Genomic DNA, 11,288 nt, shown 5'->3' with positions numbered 1-11,288 from the left:
TTTAAAAACCAGGGCGCTGGGCCCAGCAGCATGGCCTAGCGGCTAAAGTCCTCGCCTTGAACGCCCTGGGATCTCATATGGGCAACGGTTCTAATTCCCGGCAGCTCCACTTCCCATCCAGCTCCCTGCTTGTGGACTGGGAAAGCAGTCGAGGATGGCCCAAAGATTTGGGACCTTGCACCTGCGTGGGAGACCCAGAAGAGATTCCTGGTTCCCGGCTTTGGATTGGCATAGCATGGGCCATTGCAGTCATTTGGGGAGTGAATCATCAGACAGAAAATCTTCCTGTCTCTCCTCCTCCATGATTTTGTAGTACCATGTTAGGGGAAACTTTAGTTCACTGAGTTGTGCAGATCTTCCAAATGTCAGTGCATTTCTCTCTACACCAGAAAAAAAAAAAAATCACACTCACTAATACAACCACTGGGATCATCAAGAAGTCTTCCAGCGTTGAGAAACTGTCAAGCACAGGCAGCCAGTATGAGTTTTCCAAAATCCCAATTTAGATGTGAAAGCTGCAGTTTTATCATAGGAAACAAATACTGTCAAGTTGTTTTCCATAAAGTGAAAGGGTTCTTTTGCTCAATTTTTTTTTGTGTGTGTGTGAAAATGCCAAATAAACAAGTTTCAATAAGGAGAGTTCACCATGCTCTCAAGCCAAAATGGTGTTGCCTTAAAAAGGGGGGGCAGCTAGTTCAGCTTGCATCTCAGTAACATAAGTGCATTTCTTCTGAACTTCATGTACATTTCTTATTTCATCACACAGAATTTTAAAAAGAATTTATATATTGTTATTGGAAAGCCAGATCAGATTTACAGAAAAAGGAGAGAGAGAAAAATCTCCCATCTGCTGGTTCCTGCCCCAAATGGCTGCAATGGTTGGAGCTAAGCTAATCCGAAGCCAGGAGCTTCTTCCGGGTCTTTCACACAGATGCAGGGTCCTAGGGCTTTGGACCATCCTTCTTTGCTTTCCCAGGCCATAAGCAGTGAGCTGGATGGGAAGTGGAAGAGTAGAACACAAACCAGTACCCATATGGAATCCCAGTGCGCAAGGTGAGAATTTAGTCATTGAGCCATCGCAACAAGCCCATCATACACATTTTTTAAAAGATGTGCACTCAAGGATAGAATTTTAACTTTTTTTTTTCATTTAAAGAATTGTATTTGTTTATTCAAAAGGCAGAAAGAGAGAGAAATCTGTCTTCCCAAATGGCCACAATGGCCAGGCCCTGGGTCTCTTCACCTGCCTGCATGGCAGCAGCGAGTTAGCCAGGCAAAGCCCTTGCGCCACCTTGAGGGCGCTCTAGGGACTTGGGGGTGTAGGCTTACAGGCTGTCTGGGAGTGGCGCAGGTAGGGGTGAGCGGGGGACCTGAGAGTTCAAGTCCAGGTGAAGAATGACTCCTGAGGGACTTTCATAGATAAGGCCACTGTACTTGCAGGTAATCAAGGAACCTGAGACTGAGTGGTTTAGAGGGGGAAATTCCCATTTAAGGGTCTTTTAAGGATCAGACCGAAGCTCCAGCACATGTGGGAGACCTGAGCTGGGGAGTTAGCATCGACCACCACTAGATACCACTCACTGGCACACACTAAAACTATGGCTGGGGACCTACCTAGTAGGTACAGGGGATGGGAATGTTAGGCTGGTCCATGACACTAATCAGCACGTGAAAGAATCGGGTCTGAGGGAAGAATCTATTGGGGGGATATGTGAGCTCACCCCGTGGAACTGCAATCTCCACTGGGCAACATCTGTGGCTGGGAACAGGCCTGGTTGGGGAGCTAAAGATGGACTGGGATTCCCACTGGTGAGTACAAGAGCCAGAATGGGAGCAGCGGGATGAGCTGGACATAGCTGTAGTTTCCCTCAGCATGGGTGTGGACTGGGTCTGGAGAGGGCCAGACTGAGCTAGACTCCAACATGCACTGTTGCTCATAAGAGCCATGGTGAGTGTAGAATAGGTTGGGCTAGGTCTTCGCTCCCACTGAACCGTATGAGAGCTATGTCTGGACATGGACCAGATGTGGCTGGGCTGTAACATCCAACAGTAAGAACCGGAATGGGTGAGGGCCGGTTGGGCAAAGACACTTTTCCTGCCAGGACAAGAGGTAGACAAAGTCAACCTGGGTCAAGGACCCACCAGTGTGCATGAGGTCTGCACTGGGAGGACACCTGATAGAGGAGTTTGGGGAACTCCTTTGTCAGGATGCACCCCTGCAGGTGGGCACAAGAACCAATGCAAGGAGCAGCCCAGACCAAGCCAGGTTACAGTACCCACTGGCATGTATGTGGGTCAGGTTTGGGGCTAGGCCTGGCTGGCCCAGTTCATAATATCTGCTGGCAGGTCTGAGAACCAGGACGAGTGCAAGACAGACAAGGTCAGGTTGCAAAAGCAAATAGTTCACATTAAGCCTAGGTCTGGGAGTTGGCTGGGCTGAGTTAGGCTGCAGCATCCCCAGCATGAACTGGAATTGGGCTCAAACCAGTCTGGGCTGGGCTGCAGCACCTGCCAGCAAATGCCAAGGTGAGATGGGCCAAAGCACGCACCAGTACACGTGAGACCTTGGGATCAGCGAGGTGGACAGCATTTCAGAACTATCGAAACCACTTGGACAGAACTCTTAGAGCATGCGCCACACTGGGGACCCTGGGTTGGTATCGGTGGCCGTTCTCCATCCCCGGGTATTGAAGTGATTGGGAAGCTGGATATGGCTTCTCCCCTTATCTCCTTCCTTCCCTCAGATACAGCAAGAGATAGAAAATTTAAAAGCAATGATCACACCCACTTTCCCTAACCCTCAATTCTTCCCACCCTGATCAACTATGTAAATTTCATTTTAAAAAGCAGTAAAAGGACCCCAACTTGGTGGCCTAGCAGCTAAAGTCCTCGCCTTGAACGCACTGAGACCCGATATGGATCCAGGTTCTAATCCCAGTGGCCCCGCTTCCCATCCAGCTCCCTGCTTGTGGCCTGGGAAAGCAGTCAAAGACAGCCCAAAGTCTTGGGACCCTGCACCCACATGGGAGACCTAGGATCCGAGATCCTGGCTTCAGATCAGCACAGCACCAGCTGTTGCGCTCACTTGGGGAGTGAATTATTGGACGGAAGATCTTCCTCTCTGTCTCTCCTCCTCTCTGTATATCTGACTTTGCAATAAAAATAAATAAATCGTTAGGGAAAAAGAAAGAGTTGGGGGAGGGATGGGCTGAGTTAAATGTGACCATGGAACTGGCCATCAGTCATGGATACAGGGACTGAGAATAGACTGGGCAGATCCAGGCTGCGGCACCCACATGTGCATCCTAAAGCAGGGAGTGGGGCATGCTGGGCTGTGATATTCACCAGCTCATATAAGGCCAAGATGGAGGAGCAGGTTATGCCAGGCAAGGGCCTAACACCTGCTGGAGCATGTGAGATCTAGGTCAGGGAGTGGACCAAGTAGGAGAACCTGGGAAACTCCCCTGCACGGTCACAGCTCCCACTGGTGAGCACGTGGTCCAGGCCTGTGTGTTGGGTAGCCTGAGCAGGATAACTCCAACTCTTGGCTAATGTGTGGGTTGGTTTGGGAGGGGGGCAGACTGAGCAGAGCTGAGCAAACCTTAGCTCACCCGCAAGCGCAGAAACCAGGCTGGAGCACAGGTCATGCTGGGCTAGGCTGTCACACCTACCAGTTTGCATGAGCCAGGGATGGGAACAGACTAAGCACGGCCAGGTTCTAGTACCCACCAGCAAGACTTGAGACTGGGGGCAGGCCAGGTCAGGCCAGGTTATAACATTCAAAGGCAAAGGCCATGACAGTTGAGGAACTATGCCAAGCTAGGTCAGAGCAACCACTGGCACGCGCAAGATCTATGGCTGGAAACAGGTCTGGTTGGAGAGCTAAAGGGACACCCTGGCTGGGTTGTAGTTCCCACTGGTGAGTTAGAGGCTGGAGTGAGGGCTGCGTTCTGGTCTGGACATGGCTGTGGTGTCCCTCGGCACAAGTGTGGACTGGGTCTGGGGTGTGCTGGACTGGTTTAGACTCCTGCACCCAGTGGTGCTCATGAAAACCAGGGTAGGTGTAGGACAGGTTAAGATAGGTCTTTGCCCCTCCTGAGCCAGTTGTGAGCTGTGTCTGGATGTGGATCAGGCTTGGCTGGGCTGTAGCACCCAACAATAAAAACCGGAATGGGTCGAAGGCCAGTCAGGAAAGGCTACTATTCCTGCTATGTCAGGAGGTGGAATAAGTATGGCTGGCCCACCAATGGGCATGAGATCTAGCATTGGGAGAGGTTCTGATGGGGGAGCTTGGGAAACTCCTCTGCTGGGACACAGACCCTGCAGGTAAGTGCGAGAACCACGATAGGGAGCAGCCCAGAGCAGCCAGGGAATGGTACCCACCAGCATACATGTGGCGCAGGTCTGGAGCAAACCAGGCAGGGCCAGTTCACATCACCCACTAGTGAATCTGAGAACCAGAACAGAGTGTGGGTTGGGCCGGGTTCAGTTGCAACACATGCCATTTCACATGAGGGCTTGGACTGGGGGCTGGCTGGGCTGGGCTAGACTGTAGCCCCCACCAGGGTGAGCTGAAATTGGGGTTGAGCCTGGCCAAACCAGGCTACAGCACCCATTGGCAAATGTGAGGTGAGGCAACACCCAGCTATCACATGTGGGTCCCAGGGTGGAGGGGGCGAAGCTGGTAGGGAATTGCATGGACCTCCCATGCTGCACCATCACTCCCACTGGAGAGCATGAGTTGGGATGGGAGTACACCAGGCCAGACAGAGCTATAACACCTGTTGGCCTTATGTGAGCTGGAACAGGGAAAACTCAGGCTGGGTTGACTGTTCTTACTGGTGCAAGCATAAGGCAGAGTGGGTATGGGTTGGTTGGGCTTGCCGCAGCATCAGCTGGCATACACTGGCAAGAGGGGCTAGTTCTGTCAAGTTAACCTGTAGAACCACCTGAAGAATGCATGATCCAGGAGTGGGAGTGGCCCAGTAGGGAAACAGTAGGCACCTCCCTCTTGGGTTGCCACTACCACTGGTGAGCATAAGAACCAGGACAGGGGCAGGCATGGCTAGAGAGAGTGGCACTGCCAGCTCATGTGTGGGCTGGATAGTGGGGCTGGTTGGGTTGAACTAGGCTTCAATGCCCATCGACATGTATGACAGCTGAATGGGGTGTGGGACCGAGTGGACCAGTCTGCTGTACATACTGGCAGGCAAGGGAATCAGTGTAGGGGGCGGAATTGGTAGGGGTTATTATGGGTCGCTCCAGCTAAGCTGCAACTCCCACTGGTATGCGTGAGGGCCGAGTGTGTGGTGGGCAGGATTGGGCTGGATTCCAACACCATTGGTTTGTGTAGAAGACAGGGTTGGAGACAGAACTGACCCAGCAATTGCAACTACCAGCATGTGCATAAGCTGATTTGGGTGACAGACTTTGCTGGGCCCTGTATTGGCAGGCACACACAAGAATCAGGTCTGGGATCACCTCTGGTGAAGTTTCTTTTGGGATATACCCCCAGCGGAATCGCTGGACTCAGAACCACATCCATGGAGAGAAGTACAGGTTCCATGGTCTGACCGTGGAGTGCATGTGTCAGAGCTGGGCCTCCTCAGTGGCTCAAACAGGGCAGTGGACAGCATATCCAGGTGCACATGGAGGATATGGCAGTACATTGGAGCCTGTAGAGGACACCAGGTACCACAACAGAGGACAGAGGACAGAACAAATTGATCAACTACCCCAGCCAAGTGTTAGAGTCTCTGGGCAAAAAGAGATTCTAGGGTGGATCATGTCAACCAGTGGATTCTGGAGTCATTTTGTCATGCTTGGGGTGGCAAAATTGGCAGTAATTCAGAACTGTTGAACTATCAAAACCTCTTGAGCAGGACCCTCAGCATGCCTCACATCAGGGACCCTCGGGTGATGTCGGGTGGCTGTCCTGCCTCCCAGTGTGCAGAGGCATTTGGGAGGCTGGGTGTGGCTTCTCTGTTTGTCATTCCCCTTCCCCCAGATACAGGAAGGGGAAAAAGATAATGTGGAAATGGTGATCTCACCCATCTTCCTGTAGCCCTTGATTGACCCTTATCACCCTAATCAACTATCATCAAAAATAAACATAATTAATTTTAAAATGAATCCTGGATACCTAAAAAAAAAAAAAAGTGGAGCTGCTGGGACATAAACAGATGCCCATACGGGGTGCTGGGACCATAGGCCAAGAATTGGCCTGCAACGCCACTGTGCCAACACTGACAAAACAGCTTCGTTTGCCAGTGGACCTAGAGGAGAATTCTTTCTCCAAATTCTGGGCCCTGAACCAAGTGGGACATTGTCTTATACACTCCAGCCATTTGTGGAGTGAATCAGAGGATGTAAGGTCTTCCTCTGTTATGCTTCTCAGTAACTCTCTTCATCAAATACATACATAAATCTTTTCAAAAAGTGTAACTTTCATTTAAAAAAAAATTGGCTAGGGCCCGGCAGCATGGCCTAGTGGCTAAAGTCCTCGCCTTGAACGTACAGGGATCCCATATGGGCGCCGGTTCTAATCCCGGTAGCTCCACTTCCCATCCAGCTCCCTGCTTGTGGCCTGGGAAAGCAACTGAGGACGGCCCAAAGCCTTGGGACCCTGCACCGTGTGGGAGACCTGGAAGAAGTTCCAGGTTCCCGGCTTCAGATCAGCATAGCATCAGCCATTGCGTTCACTTGGGGAGTAAATCATCGGACGGAAGATCTTCCTCTCTGTCTCTCCTCCTCTCTGTATATCTGACTTTGCAATAAAAATAAATAAATGTTTTTTAAAAATTGGCTAGTTAGCTGGGGCAGGTATTCAGCCTAGCTGCTAAAATGCACACATTCCAGGCCCAGCACAGTAGCCTAGTGGCTAAAATCCTCTCCTTGCATGTACCAAGATCCCATATGGGTGCTAGTTAATGTCCTGGCTGCCCCATTTCCCATCTGGCTCCATGCTTGTGGCCTGGGAAAGCATTAGAGGATGGTCCAAAGCCTTGGGACTCTGCACCCATGTAGGAGACCTAGAAGAAGCTCCTGATTTTGGATCAGCTCAGCTCTGACTGTTGGGGCCAGTTAGGGAGAGAATCAGCAGTGGCAGACCTTTCTCTCTCTCTCCTCTCTGTAAATCTGTCTTTCCAGTTAAGATTTTTTAAAAATCTTTTTTTTAATGCACGTATTGCAGGTCTGGTGCAATAACTTAGTGGCTAAATCCTCGCCTTGCATCTCCCAGGAACTCATATGAGTGCTGGTTTGTATCCAGGCTGCTCCACTTCCCTCCCAGCTCCATGTTTGTGGCCTGGGAAAGCAGAAGAGGAGGACCCAAGGGCTTGGGACCCTGAAGCCCTATGGGAGATCCGGAAGAAGCTCCTGTCTGCTGGCTTCAGATCGGCTCAGCTCCATCCATTGCAGCCACATGGGGAATGAACCAGTGGATGTAAGATCTTTGTTTCTCCTCCTCTCTGAATATCTGCCTTTCTAATAAATAAAGTAAAATAAATCTTATACAAATGTGCAGATTCCAGGGTGGGTGTTTGTTAATAAGACTCTGCTTCAAATGCCCTCAGTCCATATTGGAGCGCCTTGCTGGAGTTCTGGTTCTGCTTTCTATTCCAGCTTCCTGCAGGTGCACACTCTGGGAGGCAGCAGAAGATGCCTCAAGTGGCTGGGTCCAGGCTCCTGCTGCAACTTGGCCAAACCCCAACTGTTGCAGACATTTGAAGAGTGGATCTTCCAGGAGGAAGATTCATTCTCTCTCTCTCACTTTCAAAAGAAAATACAAATGAATAAGAAACATTTGTGATGCCTGCACCCCCTATCAGAAGGCCTATGTTCAATTCGGGGGTTTAACTCCTGCCTGCAGCTTCCTGCCAACACAACCCTGAGAGACAGAAGGAAGGGCACAAGCAACAGAGTTCTTGCCACTCCCATGGGAGACAAGGACTGAGTTCCTGACTCCCAGTTCAGCTTTACTCAGTCCCCGCCATTGCAGGCATCCAGGTATAAATCAGCAAACTATAATGTGTACACTCTCTAACTCTCAAATTTAATTTAATAACTAAAAAACATATCTCTGGGGGATTGTTTTTTGATATATTTATTTATTTATTATTAAAGATTTATTTATTTTTATCGGAAAGGCAGATATACAAAGAGGAGAAGAGACAGAGAGGAAGGTCTTCTGTCCAATGATTCACTCCCCAAGCAGCTGCAATGGCTGGAGCTGAGCCGATCCAAAGTCAGGATCCTCTTCGTGGTGCAGGCGGGTGCAGGGTCCCAAAGTTTTGGGCTGTTCTCGACTGCTTTCCCAGGCCACAAGCAGGGAGCTGGATGGGAAGTGGAGCCGCCAGGATTAGAACTGGCGCCCATATGGGATCCCAGCATGTGCAAGGCAAGGACTTTAGCCACTACACTATTGCACCAGCCCCTTTGATATATTTAGACTTGAGTCACTCCCTGCCCCATCCCAGGGATCTGTGTGTTTCTTGGGATAGTGGATCTGGAGGCACAAGATGTTTCACCTCTCACTGATGACATTGAGTTTGACCAACAGTCAAGCTGCTGTCTGGTTTTCCTACTCAGAAGTTGTGATGAACAAGCCAGCGGTGAGGGAACTGTTCCTGGATACACTCTGTTCCTTCTCAAACTCCCCCTCCTCCCCAAGCATCAGCACTCGCTGGTGAGTACTGACCAAGCCAAGGTTGCCTAAGATGATCGCAGAACAATGCTTTCCAGCTCTACCATCCCTCTTCATTTATCAACTGGCGTTCCTCCACTCTCCTTCATTCATGTATTCGATCATCTACCAAGGTAGGTTTGTAGAATCCTACTTCCCAATGGTTCCTAATTCATCCTCTGCTGAGTTATTTTGGTGCTTCTCCTGTGCCAAATGCAGCCAATGAAAGATCCCCTTCCAGCTGGTTCCCGTGTAAGTCCTTTTGAAAAACTCCCATTGTTTTTTCTCAGAGTCACCACTTTGTGATGTGCCACGTAAATCTTTGGTTTCTCCCATCTCAAACCTGGAAAAGAACCTGGAACAAGGCCAAAGATTCCTGGTCCTTTTAATGGGAAAGAGATTAGGGGACCCCGTGCCTGCTGCCCATGATTACTGGGGTGTTTTTCCTTCCAGGCTCCTTTATGTAAACAAGTACAGCTCTGCCATTTACAGTGTTGCTCTTGGCGATAGCAGCACCAGGTTATTAACACAGCCTGAACATAGCAAACTGAGCAACAACTTGAAAGTTTTGGGAGCTGAGGCCAGTGTATGACACAGCTGGTTAAATGGTCACCTGCTCCATTGGCATCCCATATGAGCACCAATTCAAGTCCCAGGTGCTACATTTCAGATCCAGTTCCCTACTAATGTGCCTGGGAATGCAGCCAAAAACAGCCCAAGCGCTTGAGCTCTTGTCACCCACGTGAGAGACCTAGATGGAGTACTAGGATGCTACTTTTCACCTTGCCCAGTTCTAGCCATTTAAACCACTAAGGCAATGAATCAGGGGAAGAGTGTGTGTGTGTGTGTGTGTGTGTTTTGTTCTCCCTCTCTCTTCTGCTGCCTCTCTTTGTGTTACTGTACCTTTCAAATAAATAAATCTTTTTTTTTAAAGCTCCCAAAGCCAGGAGCCAGGAGCTCTTCCAGTACCCATATGGGATCCTGGTGCATGCAAGGTGAGGACATTAGCCACTAGGTTACTCTGCCAGGCCCTATTTATTTATTTGAAAGGCAGAATTACAGGGGCCCGGCGGTGTGGCCTAGCGGCTAAAGTCCTCGCCTTGAACGTCCCGGGATCCTATATGGGTGCTGGTTCTAATCCTGGCAGCTCCACTTCCCATCCAGCTCCCTGCTTGTGGACTGGGAAAGCAGTCAAGGAGGGCCCAAAGCTTTGGGACCCTGCACCCGTGTGGGAGACCCGGAGGAGGTTCCGGGTTCCCGGCTTCGGATCAGCGCAGCACCATCCATTGTGGCTCACTTGGGGAGTGAATCATCGAACGGAAGGTTTTCCTCTCTGTCTCTCCTCCTCTCTGTATATCTGACTTTGAATAAAAAATTAAAAAATTTAAAAAAAGAAAGAATTACAGTAAGAGATAGAAAGAAAAATCTTCCACCCATCAGATCATTACTCAAATGACTTACATGGTTAGGGTTGGGTCAGCCTGAAACCATGTACCTAGAACTCCATCTGGGTGTCCAATGTGGGTGCCAGGAACCCAGGCATATGATCCCTCTTCTGCTACCTTCCCAAACACCTTAGCAAGGAGCTGCATGGAAAGTGGAGGTATTTATATGGGATGCTTTCATTGCAGGCTTCAGCTTAACCCACTACACACACCCTAACACACTGCCTTCAATTTTTTTTCAAGACTTGTTTATGGGCCCGGCGCCATAGCCTAGTAGCTAAAGTCCTCGGCTTCAACATGCTGGGATCCCATATGGGTGTCGGATCTAATCCCAGCTGCTCCACTTCCCATCCAGCTTCCTGCTTGTGGCCTGGAAAGCAATAGAAGACAGTCCAAAGCCTTGGGACCCTGCACCCATGTGGAGATCTGGATCAGTGCAGCTCTGGCCATTGCGGTCACTTGGGAAGTAAATCAGCAGACAGACGATCTTCCTCTCTGTCTCTCCTCCTCTCTGTATATCTAACTTTCCAACAAAAATTAATACACCTAAATAAATAAATAAATAAATATTTCTTTACAAGAAATTGCCCAAGGCATTGTGGCATAGCAGATTAAGTTGCTGCCCATAGTACTGGTGTTAGTTTGAGTCACACTTGCTCTACTTCTGATCCAGCTGCCTGTTACTGTGCCTGGGAAAGCAGCGGAGGACGGCCCACATCTGTGGGTCCCTGTTTCCACATGGGAGACCTGGAAGAGGGTCCCAACTCCTGACTTTAGACTGGCCCACACCCCCTCACCCCTGTTGTGGCCACTTGGAGAGTGAATCCGTGTTGATCTGAGATCTGTCTCTCCCTCTCTTTGGGACTTTCTTTCAAATAAATAAGTAAATCTTACTTTAAAAAGTTTTCTCCCTGGGAACAATGGAGTATTAAAAAAAATAGCTGTAGAATGGGCATTTATTCAGTGGCCATGGCATCCACACCTCGTGTATTTGGGTCTGGCTTCTGATTCAGCTGTCTGCAAATGCAGTCTCTGGGAGACAGAGGCGATAGCTCAGCTAATTGGAGTTCCAGCACCCATATGGGACTCCATGTGAGAAACCCGGATTCAATCTCCAGCTCCCGGCTTCATAGCAGCCCAGCAGGGGCCTTTGCCAACTG

Source organism: Ochotona princeps, chromosome 15 (assembly GCF_030435755.1).
Source record: "Ochotona princeps isolate mOchPri1 chromosome 15, mOchPri1.hap1, whole genome shotgun sequence".
NCBI classification, from domain to species: domain Eukaryota; kingdom Metazoa; phylum Chordata; class Mammalia; order Lagomorpha; family Ochotonidae; genus Ochotona; species Ochotona princeps.
This window is presented reverse-complemented; position numbering follows the sequence as displayed.